Source organism: Balaenoptera acutorostrata, chromosome 6 (genome assembly GCF_949987535.1).
Source record: "Balaenoptera acutorostrata chromosome 6, mBalAcu1.1, whole genome shotgun sequence".
Classification (NCBI taxonomy): domain Eukaryota; kingdom Metazoa; phylum Chordata; class Mammalia; order Artiodactyla; family Balaenopteridae; genus Balaenoptera; species Balaenoptera acutorostrata.
Window position 1 is genome coordinate 78,343,109 of NC_080069.1, and position 12,819 is coordinate 78,355,927.

The window sequence follows — 12,819 nt, forward strand, 5'->3', positions numbered from 1 at the left end:
CAGAGATTGACATGAGTTTGAGTCCAGCGTCCGTCACAGCCTGTGACTTTACATAACACCACTAAACCTTTTTTCTCATCCGTGAAGTGGGAATAAAAATAGTATGTACTTCAGAAGGTTGTTGTAAGAATAAATGAGGTAATTCATGCAAAATTACAGTGTTTTGCATAGTTCCTGGCACATAATAAGCACTTTAAAAATGTTTGAAAACATCTGAGATTTGAAAATATAAAATAATACAAAAACTCATCCTGCCTTATGCAGGATGTCAGTCAATATTATGAAAGCCAGTTCAGGCAAAGCGCCAAAAGAGAGGTTCTTACATTATAAGACCTACAGATGGATTTCAGAAGGTAAATAAACCCCATGAAATTGTATGCAAAATTGTGTGTATAAGTAAATGTACTTTTATCTAAATTTAATGAATCCCAAGTGAGAGTTTTATTGAGAGCCTCACTTGGCGTAACAGACTATAGGAACAGAGAACTAAGTTTAGATATAAAAGATATTGCAGTGAAAATATTGACAGGAAATGAAGACTGATTAGATTATTGTGAAGCTCAAGGATTTGAAAGACTTAATCATCTTGGAGTCTGCCATGGTAAAAGCTCGTGACTTGGATCTGGTCAATTTGCCTCACTTGAGACTGCTTCAATCTCCATTCATCCCTCCTTAGTCAAACCTCCACGCCCAAAGGGACTCCAGAGCTCTAAGGAGTATTTCCACCCAGCCCTCTGAGTAATGAAAACTCTAGGCTCACACCACCATACCCAGCTCCACAGCTACCGTGACCCTACGGGCAGTTTTATGATAGCATGATTAGGATGATGGGACTGAACCAACTGATAAGAAAATACTTGAAGATAAGACCCTAATCATTTATTTTATTTGTTTTATTTCAGTTGAAACTTTGGAAATGAGGAAGCAAGCAATGAGAATGCTTCAGAGAATGAGCTCTGTAGTTAGGTCACTTAACTGAAATGTCCAAAGGTAGTATCTATTCAGGTATGGCTAAATTCAAGAGTGCAAATGATAATGTCAGGACTCTGTCCATCTACTGGTTTTACTTTTCTTTGTGAGTTGACTTCATTACTATCTAGGTTCCTGCCATAGAGGGTGTGATTTTATATCTAGTTAAATAAAAGTTTCAGCTGAATCACTGAGGTTCAATATCTATTGCCTTACAAAGGAAGTGCTAAACCATATACGGAACTTGCAGAGTTAACCAAAGATGAAATAGACAATGCTAAAAATAAATCACCTTTAACAAAAGGGTTGGCTTATGTAATATTAAGGAGGAATTAGGAGAAAGATTTCTTTGGAGAAAACTGTGAGAAGGTATGAGTGGGGAGCTTTAAAAATATACTCCGAGAGCTTGCTATGTGCCATCTACAATCAGTTTCCCCTTCAGTTCACCACTATCTGACTCTCTCCTGAGGAATCTAGAGGATGAGAGGAAAGTTGACTAGCTTCTCTAGAAGTAAAATGAAGGAGAATTGCTGCTATGTTCAGCTTGCACTTCCAAAGTTTGACAGCAAGAGTGATGCAGAAGTGTCTCCCTTGGACTGTGTGTTAGTTTGCTAGGGCTGCCCTAACAAAATGCTATAGACTGGGAAGCTTAAACAATGGAAATTCATTTTCTCAGAGTTCTGGAGGCTGAAATCCATGATCAAGGTGTTGGCAGGTTTGGTTTCTTCCGAGGCCTTTCTCCTTGGCTTGCAGATGGCCACCTTCTTGCTGTGTCCTCACAAGGTCTTTCCTCTGTGTGTCCGTGTCCTAATCTCTCACTATAAGGAGATACTGGCTCACCCTAGTGGCCTCATCTTAACTTTAACTGCCTCTTTAAAGTCCCTTTCTTCAAATACAGTCACATTCTGAGGTACTGGGGGTTAGGACTTCCACCTATGAATACAGAGTTGGGGGGCACAGTTTAGCCCATCACAGAACATGTTGGGGCTATTCATAGGAGAGGGTTGTCAGGGTAACTATCAGATTCTGTCAAAAAGAAGCTTGACTTGCAGATGTTTTATGGCTGTGGTTAACCTGGATGAGGGCATGGATGATATGAGAACTCCAGCACTGGAGTTTTCCAAGAACCCATGAAAATGCCCACTGGAGAAAGTCAGAAGCAGAGAGCACAAAGCCAGGACACCACAGTACCAGGCACGTAAAACCTTTCCTGCCGCTATGCTGCTTCCTCCCCTTCATCCCTCCCTACCTCCATCTCAGATTTGACCCTAAAGGGTAAGAAAGCTGCTTAGCAAGTTGGGGAAGAAGGAGATAAAGGTATAAACTGGGAAAAAAAAGAAATAAGAAAAAAAGACCATGTCCTCACTCCTTTCCAGTCTGTAAGTTTTCATCAACCACAAGCTCTGGTTAGGGGAGGAGAAGTAATGATGACTTTGAGAAAAGGTAGGCCTTTGACTAACAAGCAGGCCTTGACATTCTAAATGCTGAATTACTTCTTAAAAATATAAAGAACTTTTTATTCTCCGAGAGTGAGAGAAATTCATCAGTCTATTGAAGTTCTCATGTAGGATTAGGAGAAATTCTCCTACTAAATATATTTTAAGAGGACAGTGGGAGATAGAAAAAAAAATGCCGTGTACCATTTAGATCCCTTAAGTCTCATTTTTTCTGTATGCCAGGTATCTTAGTAATCAGTCTCTGTATTTCCAGCAATTGTCTCAGGTAGTGTTCTGACTCGCTTAGCTGGGACCATGTGCATAACTGGACACCAATCCCCAAGCCCAGGAAGATAAAAACTCTGACCAGACTTGGATTAATGCCCATCCCTAAAGTTAGAGGAAGTGCATGGGTTCCCACTTTCCCAAACCATATGGAGTGAGAGTGGAGAAAAGCTGGTTCCTCAAACACATGCTAAGCTGGAAAAATGAAACAATGACCAATAACACGTGACCAGAAACTTTCAAGTCAGTTCCAACCTGAAGATGCAAATATTTTATGTTTAGAAACATGACACGTAGAATGATACTGGGAAATGTACCAGTGCACAAATTAGCAATCCTGGATTTTAGTCGTGATGCTGCCACCAACTAGCTGTGTGATAGCAGCCATCCCACTTAACCTCTCTGAGCCTCAATATCTTCAGCTACATAATGATAGGTGGGGGCTAGATCCTTTTCACTTATAACCCCATCTATGGAGGTATAGAAGGACTTTGTTTCTAGAGGGAGGAGCTTGACTTTGCAGTTTTTTTTTTTCTTCTTGCCTGCACTGGGTCTTCGTTGCTGTGCACGGGCTTTCTCTAGTTGCAGCGAGCAGGGGTAACTCTTCGCTGCAGTGCGCGGGCTTCTCATTGTGGTGGCTTCTCTTGTTGCGGAGCATGGGCTCTAGGCACGCGGGCTTCAGTAGTTGCATCACGCGGGCTCGGTAGTTGTGGCGCACGGGCTTAGTTGCTCTGCGGCATGTGGGATCCTCCCAGACCAGGGATCAAACCCATGTCCCCTGCATTGGTAGGTGGATTCTTAACCACTGCACCACCAGGGAAGTCCCTGCAGTCATTTTATTCTGACTTCTTCCTCTAATCTATGGCAAACAATCTGTTACAACCTAAAAAACCCTGGAAAGTTAATTGAAATGTGGATGACTTACAGAAATGTAATTTCATTGCTTCCCTTTTACCCACTAGGTATAATCATGTCATAGCTGCCTACATTTCTATGCTTCTAAAACACCTTATAAACCAGGAGAACATCAGATGGGACTTTTATAAGCCCAGCAAAACCACTCTCTTTAAATTGCACCGTCTACCTTATGAAATCCTACCCAGTTTTCCTCCTCCAGAATGCAACTCAAAATGATTGGAGAAAATAAAATGATACCACAACAATGGAGAGAATATCCTACAATCCTTTAATATCCTCTGCATAGTCATTTTCTGCCTATTCTTGCAGTTTGAGGTCACAGGATTCTTGACAACCTAATAGCACTTAATGTTAATAAAGTCTAGACTACCTTATGTTTGATGTTGTTCAGAACATGCAATTATCCAACAGCAGGTTGTAGCTAAACATTTTCTTCTACCCCAGCCCTTTCTGCCCGAGAGAGACTATGACAGACCTCTCAGTTTCAATTATATTAACTGGCCTGGAATTTGCAAGTTTTGGAGATTTTACCTTTCAGAATGCTGGATGCTATAAATCTTATTTGGAGGAGACTGTTTGGCTCTTTAATAGTGACCACTTTGCTTCCAATTATTATTTTTTTTTGGTTGAAAGATCTAGAAATTTCCATAGTGTCCCGCCTCCATCACCATTCAGAATTTCTTTTGAAGCTTCTGTCCACCTTTTAGGTATGAAGGGATTTGTGATCAGATTCTCAGGCCCTGAGAGAGCACTCTGTGGGATGGAAAGATGGCGCTCTCCAACCTGCTCCTTCCGTTCTTACACTGTCCCCACCTACCCTGCTCTCTGCTCTGCTTAGTGTTAGAAACACTAAGAGAACAAAGAAGAATTAGGAGGTCAGCCTTTTGAAGGGGAAACAAGCATCCCTTTGGGGGTGATAGTATGGGGTTGTCATTCCAGTGGCATCGAGCCCTGTATCCCTTACCTGCACCCCTTCCCCATGCAGAACTAACTCCATGCAGCTCTCCTTTGACATTCCTGGCCAATATGAAGGAGCAATGTCCCCTGGCCTCTGTGCATAAGCACCACCTTCCTTCCTCCTTTCCACCCTTTCCCCAGCAGTGAACTACTGTTCTTTGCCATTGCTGCTTCACTGGCACCTCTGACTTGAAAAGTACAGTGAGATCAAGAACGATTAAGGATGTGAGAGTGCTGTCTAGGAGCCTGGAGTAATAAAATCAGAAGATTTCAGCATAATCTTTGCACCATCACCCCTTACCTGTCTGAACTTGAGCAAGTCAGTAAATCTCTTAAAAGTTAAGATTTCTTATATATCCAGTGGGATGACAGTTCCTTCCCAGCTCACCTCAGGAGAGGTTACAAGAATCAAATACAATAATGTGTCATATACAATGAAACAAAAATGTTAGCTGTCATGAAGGGTTGTACCACTAATGATCTCATGGCCAACTTTTATGAATCACGGACTATGGGCTGTTCGTTACTTACATGGATTCATTCTCACAACCCTCTGAAATTTTCACTCTTATGTCCCCATTTCACTCATGAGATGAAGAAAGTGAAACCTAGAGTGGTTATTTTACTCAAAGTAGCACAATTACTCACATCAGGTTTAAGAGCTGGCTCTTTGAAGCAAGTCTGCGTGATGCTGAAGTCAGCTTTCTTGTGCAGAATTTCTGTGGTATTTCTTACAAGGATTAGCATGCCTGCCTGTGGTAGGGAGGGTGCCTTTCTGATCTGCTTTGGTGATTCTTCTCCACCTGCAGCCTGTGCAATGAGCAGTGGCTCTGGTTCTCTTTTGGCCTCCATCCTCTGATCACCGGTGTTCATATCTTTCCATTATCCCCAGATTTAGGACAGGATAGAGCAAATGGCAAAGTCCAGTTGTGGTAAATCCAACATATATGTTTTACATGTAAAAACCATTTTTTGAAGTATAACCAGAGCTTGCAAAAGACCAGGGTGCTAAGCACCGTACTGGATGGAGGAATGTAAAATAAAAGCACAAGGTCAAATCTCAGGCTATCATTTCTCAGTCCAGGGTGTGAAGCAAGCAAGTAAACAGAGGGTTACAGTTGAGAACAATGCATTCTAGGTGAGCGATTCACTGACTGATTAACTATAGGGCAGATAGGAGAGCCAACTAACTAGAAAAGTGGTTGAGAAAAGTGTGTGGGAGGGAAGACTTCTGGATTGAGGTGACCACTGACTTAAGTCTTAAACAATCACCCAAGTTATCATTATAATATAATACAGTTATTCCTCCCTCTTCAGTGTCTGTGCCTACAATCTCCCTGGACTTTCATTTCTTATTTCTCAAAAATCTTCCATTGATATTTTCCTTTAGCCATAATTTAACTATTAAAAACCTTAAATCTAAAGATTTCTTCTTCCGTCCTTTTTCCTTGAGACTTGATTTGCCTTAAAACTGACACATCCTTTGTTGTTGGAGTAGATGAGTCCTAATAAAATTCTTTTATCTTTAAAAATCATCTGAGAGTAGCTTAAAAGTCTTGAAATGTTATAGACGTACCATAATCACTTCACTTGGCCTAAGAAGACCTTGAATGCCAGACCATTGCTTTGACTGACCATCACTGGGCAAAGAAATATTGGGGTAAATTTTTGGCTGGTAGCGCCAATGAATGAGAGAGATGACAGCTTCCCTAATGTGCTAATAATATTCCGTAATTTGTGATTGCTTGACTGGGCCTAATGCCTAGTTATTATGGTATATTGGTTCAGAATGAGGGGGATTAAGTAGTTAGACTGCCTGGCTTTGAATCTTCATGCTACTACTTACTAGGTGTCTACTTTTTTCAAGTTAGTTAAATTTTCTGAGTTTCAGTTTTCTCAACTACAAAATGAGGAAAGTAGTACTGGTCTCATATGACTGTTGAGAGGAGGAAATGAGATAATTTTTTGAGGGCACTTAGAACAGTCCCTGGTGTGAACAAAGTGTTCTGTGAGGGGTGCTGTATTCTGTGATGTTCCGTGATGTTCCTTGGTGTTCCATGGTGTCCTGTCGTGTTCTGTGGTATCCAGTGGTGTTTTGTCGTGTCTGGTGCTCTGTGGCATTCTGTGATATTCTGTGGTGTCTCAGTGTTCTGTGGTATCCTGTAGTGTCTTGGTGTTCTGTGGTGTCTGTGGTATTCTCAGGTGTCTTGTGATGTTCTGTGGTGTCTTGGTGTTCTGTGGTGTTCCATGATGTTCCGTGGTGTTCTCTGATGTTCCATGGTTTTCTGTGATGTCCAGTCATGTTCTGTGGTATTCCATGGTATTCGGTGGTGTTCCTGGTGTTCTGTGTTGTTCAGTGGTCTTCTGTGGTGTTCTGTGGTGTTCAGTGGTCCTGTGGTATGCTGTGGTATTCTGTGATATTCTGTGATGTCTGTGGTGTTCTGTGGTGTCGTGTGATCTGTGGTATTCTGTGATGTTCTGTGGTGTCTTGGTGTTCTGTGGTGTTCTGTGATGTCCAGTCATGTTCTGTGGTATTCCATGGTATTCTGTGGTGTTCCTGGTGTTCTGTGGTGTTCTGTGATATTCTGTGGTGTCTCAGTGTTCTGTGGTGTTCCGTGGTATTCTGTGGTGTTCCTGGTGTTTTGTGTTGTTCAGTGGTATTCTGTGGTGTTCTGTGGTGTTCAGTGGTCCTGTGGTATGCTGTGGTATTCTGTGATATTCTGTGACGTCTGTGGTGTTCTGTGGTGTTGTGTGATCTGTGGTATTCTGTGATGTTCTGTGGTGTCTTGGTGTTCTGTGGTGTTCTGTGTTGTTCTGTGGTGTCGTGTGATCTGTGGTGTTCTGTGGTTTTCTGTAGTGTCCTGTGGTGTGGTCTTCTGTGGTGTTCTGTGATATTCTGTGATGTCTGTGGTGTTCTGTGTTGTTCTGTGGTGTCGTGTGATCTGTGGTGTTCTGTGGTTTTCTGTAGTGTCCTGTGGTGTGGTCTTCTGTGGTGTTCTGTGATGTTCCATGGTGTCCTGCGGTGTTCTGTGGCAGCTGCTCCTTTCACTCTGCAGGGTGGGTCTGGAGAGCTGCTGAGTGCTGTGGTTGTCTTAGCCTAATTCAGCAGCTGTAGGGAGAAAGAGACAGTCTCAAGTGGAGACAACCCGCCTTCTTCTGGGTGGGGGAGCAGCTGGAGTGGACCAGTCTTTTGGGCAATGTGAGGACCAGCACGTCAAAAGTCCTGAGGGAGAAGCCCCATGTTTTCTACCGTAGCCTTTTTGGGGATGAATCATGAGTGGAGATGTGTGAAGAAGACACAGGAGATTGACAATCTCCTGATCCGTTGTGCTTGCCTAAGAACCGAAGTCACATGCTCCCATATGGGGTCCTGCTCTGTATTCTTCAAGGCTTTGTTTCGTTTCTAACATGGGTATGGGAAGATTTGTCCCTTCTGCTTTTTCAAATCTAACTCAGAACTTCAGAGGAGATTCAACTACATCTCTAGAAGTAGAAAAATGGAATATTCTATGTTTCTGCCAACAGATCCTCCTCCTGTTCTCCTGCCTTTTCATTGTCATTCTATATTCACACTTGGATGGGACACAATAAGACACTTCAACTGTTCTCAGAAGTTATTACAGAAAAAAAAAATAACCCCCCCTTTTGAGACATGTATCTTTTTTTTTTTTTTGACAAAACATTATAGTTAATTTTATTTAATGTAAGAAACATAGTTTTTGGTCAGCTGTACTGAGATGAAATGTGTTTCTCAGAGCACAAGTCAAGGACCCTTGCCTGGCCTTTCCCCAGTATTGATGATTATACTAATGGAGAGACATCCCTAAGACCTAAGAACTCACTGCCTTGGTTTAAATCTGAGCATCCTGCTAGCTCTGTGACCTGAGATACATTACTAAATACATTAAACCCTCGTTTGCTGATCATGTTTATCAAAGACTATTTTATGGGAATTAAATAAATTAATAGATTTTACATCCTTAGTTCACTACTTGGAACATAAGCTCTCTTTATCTCTTTCTCTAAAAAAAGATAATTAACTTTCTGTATAATTTCTTTTTTTTTTTTTTAACATCTTTATTGGAGTATAATTGCTTTACAGTGGTGTGTTAGTTTCTGCTTTATAACAAAGTGAATCAGTTATACATATACATGTGTTCACATATCTCTTCCCTGTTGCATCTCCCTCCCTCCCACCCTCCCTATCCCACCCCTCTAGGTGGTCACAAAGCACAGAGCTGATCTCCCTGTGCTATGCGGTTGCTTCCCACTAGCTATTTTACGTTTGGTAGTGTATATATGTCCATGCCACTCTCTCTCTTTGTAGAGACATGTATCTTAAAACTTGCCAAGATAATTCCCATTAGAAGCGGTAAAATTCAATCATATACTTTACACGATTATCATTCAATACACACAATAACTTGGATGAATCTCCAGAGAGTTATGCTGGCTGAAAAAAAAAGCCAGTCCCCAAAGATTGCATACTGTATGATTCTTGAAATGACAAATTATAGCAATGGAAGACAGATTGCTAGGGGTTAAGGGAGTGGTGAAGGTGGGAGAGACATGGGTGTGACAATAAAAAACAACATAAGGGATCCACAAGATGACGAAAATGTTCCTTATCTTGGCTGTAATGGCATCAGTGTTCTGGTTGTGATATTGTATTAGAATTGTGCAAGATGTTGCCATTGGGGAAAAGTACATGTGATCTCTTTCTACTATTTCTTACAACTACATGTGAATCTACAATTATTTAAAAATTAAAAGTTTAATTGAAAAAATCTCAATGAATTTACCATTCATTTTAAGGTTTCTCTTTGTTACATTTTTATGACCTAAGTTGGAATTCAAGGTTTCCATGATCTTGCCCCAAACTGCCTGTCTAGCTTTATCTCCCAACCAAGCAGGACTTCACTTTCCTGCTTCATCTGCACTTGTTCAGGTCCTCCTGTCTTTCAGGCTGGGTCAGATGCTGTCTATTCCACAAAAGTCACTCCAGGGAGAGACCATTTTCCTCCCTCTAAACAACTGCAGATTTTTTGCTATCAATCTTAGTATATTTTGTACATTCTTTTATTTCCATGATTTTGTGTATATTTCTCATTTCCTCTATCAGATGTAAGCATTGAGTAGGATCTTTCACTTTTATATGAAGCAAATAACCTCTTGAGTCACTAGAATTGTTTTGTCACAGAACAAGTACTTAATACCCATTATTTCTTTTGCAGTCCTTAGTTATTTTGTACACAATAGATGTCCAATAACTGTTAAATCAATAAATGTGCCAAATTTTTGTTTTTGTAACTAAATCAAGGCACTTTGCTGTGTAAATGATTGAAACTAACTTGCATTATTTGAAGACTTATTAAAAAGCTATCATTTAGAGTTTTTCCTTTTATAGATAAAAGGAATAAATTCCAATAAATAAAATACATGCAAACAAAATGTAACAACGGGTGTTATATAGCTTCAGTTTTTAGACACAAGGAATAAAATATAAAAAATAAAATAAAATGATGGATGCTGCATATTTAATCAAGTATCAATTAAACATCTGCAGTGCCACATGGGACCCAGGCAGTAGCACAGAACTAGGAGTTAGAATACAGAGGGCATTAGCCAGACTCTGCCAATGGTAATTTAGCGACCTTTCAAGTGTCTCGATTTTTCCATGCCTCTGTGAAATGAAGTTATTGGGCTAGAAGAACACTAGGTTCTTTTCTAGCTCTGACATTCTGTGGTTACATGAATTTGCGATGACTGAACATTGAACACAAATGCTAAGTCATGTGCTTTTAAGTCCACTAATCCTTCTCATTGAATTCATAGGGGCTGAGTCTCTGAATCAATCACTGGGTAACCAGTGTCATTGTGGGCTCCTGTGTGTCAGTCTGAAACCAGTCTCTTCTGTTTGTCTTTGCTTAGTCCCACTGTCCCTGACTATTAGCTTAAAGATTAATCATGATGACTGGCAACTCAGGGATGAAAGGCAGTTGAGTTCATTTAATTAGAACTAACTCCACTTTGAAATTAAATATATTCAAATTTCCAACCTCAGCTTTAGAGCCAAGTTTTTGTTCACATTCTTCTCCATCCTCTTCTGACTTTGATGGTAAATTTTAACCTTTATATGAAGGGAATGATTTTTTTTTTTTAATTTGGATGTGCTGGGTCTTAGTTGCAGCAGGCGGACTCCTTAGTTGCAGCTTACCGGTTCCTTGGTTGTGGCATGCGAACTCTTAGCTGTGGCATGTATGTGGGATCTAGTTCCTTGACCAAGGATCAAACTCAGGCCCCCTGCATTGGGAGCACAGAATCTTAACCACTGCGCCACCTGGGAAGTCCCGGGAATGATTTTTTTTTTTTTTAAATGATGGAAGGGATTGGCAAATCACAATTATGGGGTCCTAACTGAGATTAATTTAGCAGCTAGGTCACTGGAAGACTGAGAAAAAGAGTGTAGGGAAAATACAAAGTCAAGATCAAGAGAAAGATACTTTCTTTGCTGTCTAAAGACACTATTATTTTTGTTGACATCGTTATTATTAATCTAAGCTATCAGTAGATTAGTAACGTGTTCAGCACTTGTTACATCCTAGGAACCCTGCAAACATTATTTCATTTACATTTTACAAACATTATTTCATTTAATAGAATAAAGCAATTAGGTAAGTACCGTTACTGATCCTTCTTACAGATAAAGAAACTGCAGTTTAGAGAGGTTGGGTATCTTGTCCCAAATCTTAAGGCCAGTGAGTGCAGAACAGGGATTTGAAACCAGATTGCTGGGGTCCAAGGGCCATGTGATTATGTAGAACATTATATTTCTTCCCAAATATCAATAGCCACCACTATCTCTTGAATGATTGCTAAATGAGAAAGGTTTAGCAACTGACCTAGGATAATACCACTAGTGAGCAATGGAACCAGAATTTAGAATCTTTTTGACTCCGAAGGTCAAGATCTTTATATCCCCTTTGTACTTTGAAAGGAAAGTCATTTAATATGCTTCTATGTGGTTAGGGATTTGTAACTAGTTCAAATTGAAGTACCTCCCCAGATGTCATCAGAATGTAGTCAATCTGTTATTAAGAAAAAATATTCAAATAAGTAAGCTAGGAAATAAAATGAAAAAGGGCAATATTGCAATAGTACAGGCAAGGGACAGTCACTGATATCCTCAAGGGAACATATAGCTTTTCTTCAAAATTGTCCAAGAAAGAAGGTATACTTTCCAGTTTATAAATATCCTTGTCAGTTTATCATGGAGGATGGTAATTAATAATCAAATCTTGAAGTATTTATTCTTTAACACTATTCAACCTGCTTTTCTCTGATTCTTGTTAACTCATTAACTTTGAGTTTTGTGTGTCCTTTAGGATTCTCTCCAGGCCAACAACACAACCTGACTGAATATTAGGTGTGTGTATGAGGTATAAAGCCATTGTCAAGGAATAGCAAAACAAAAGGAAGCTATGGTAAGTAAGTGCAATGCATGATTCTGAATTAAATTTTGGATCATGGGGGGAAAACGCCATAAAGGACATTAGTGGGACAGTTAGAGAAAATTATATGTGGACTGTATATTAGATACTAGTATCTTGTCAATGTTAAATTTCCTGAATTAGATAATTATATTGTGGCTTTGTGAAAGAATTACATTTCTAGAAAAAGATACTGAAATATTTTGTGGTAAAGGGACATGATGGCTAAGAGTTATTCTTAAAAGTTTGTCTCAAGAAAAAAATGAATCTATATAGAGAATTAGAATAAAAAAGTCAATGTGGGAAAATATTAAAAATTATTAAAATTATTAAAAATTATTACTCAGCCATTAAAAAGAATGAAATAATGCCATTTTTAGCAATGTGGATGGACCTGGAGATTATCATACTGAGTGAAGTAAGTCAGACAGAGAAAGACAAATATCATATAATATCACTTATATGTGGAATCTAAAAAAAAAAAAAAAATACAAATGAACTTATTTACAAAACAGAAACAGACTCACAGACTTAGAGAACAAACTTATGGTTACCAGGGGGGAAGGGTTGGGGGGAGGGATACACTGAGAGTTTGGGATTGACACGTACACATGGCTATATTTAAAATAGATAACCAATAAGGACCTACTGTAAAAAAAAATTTTTTTTAATTAGTGAATAAAAGATATATGAGAGTTCTTTGTGTTGCTATACCAGCTCCTCCAAAAGTTTGAAATTATTTTAAAATAAAAAGTTAAAAAAAA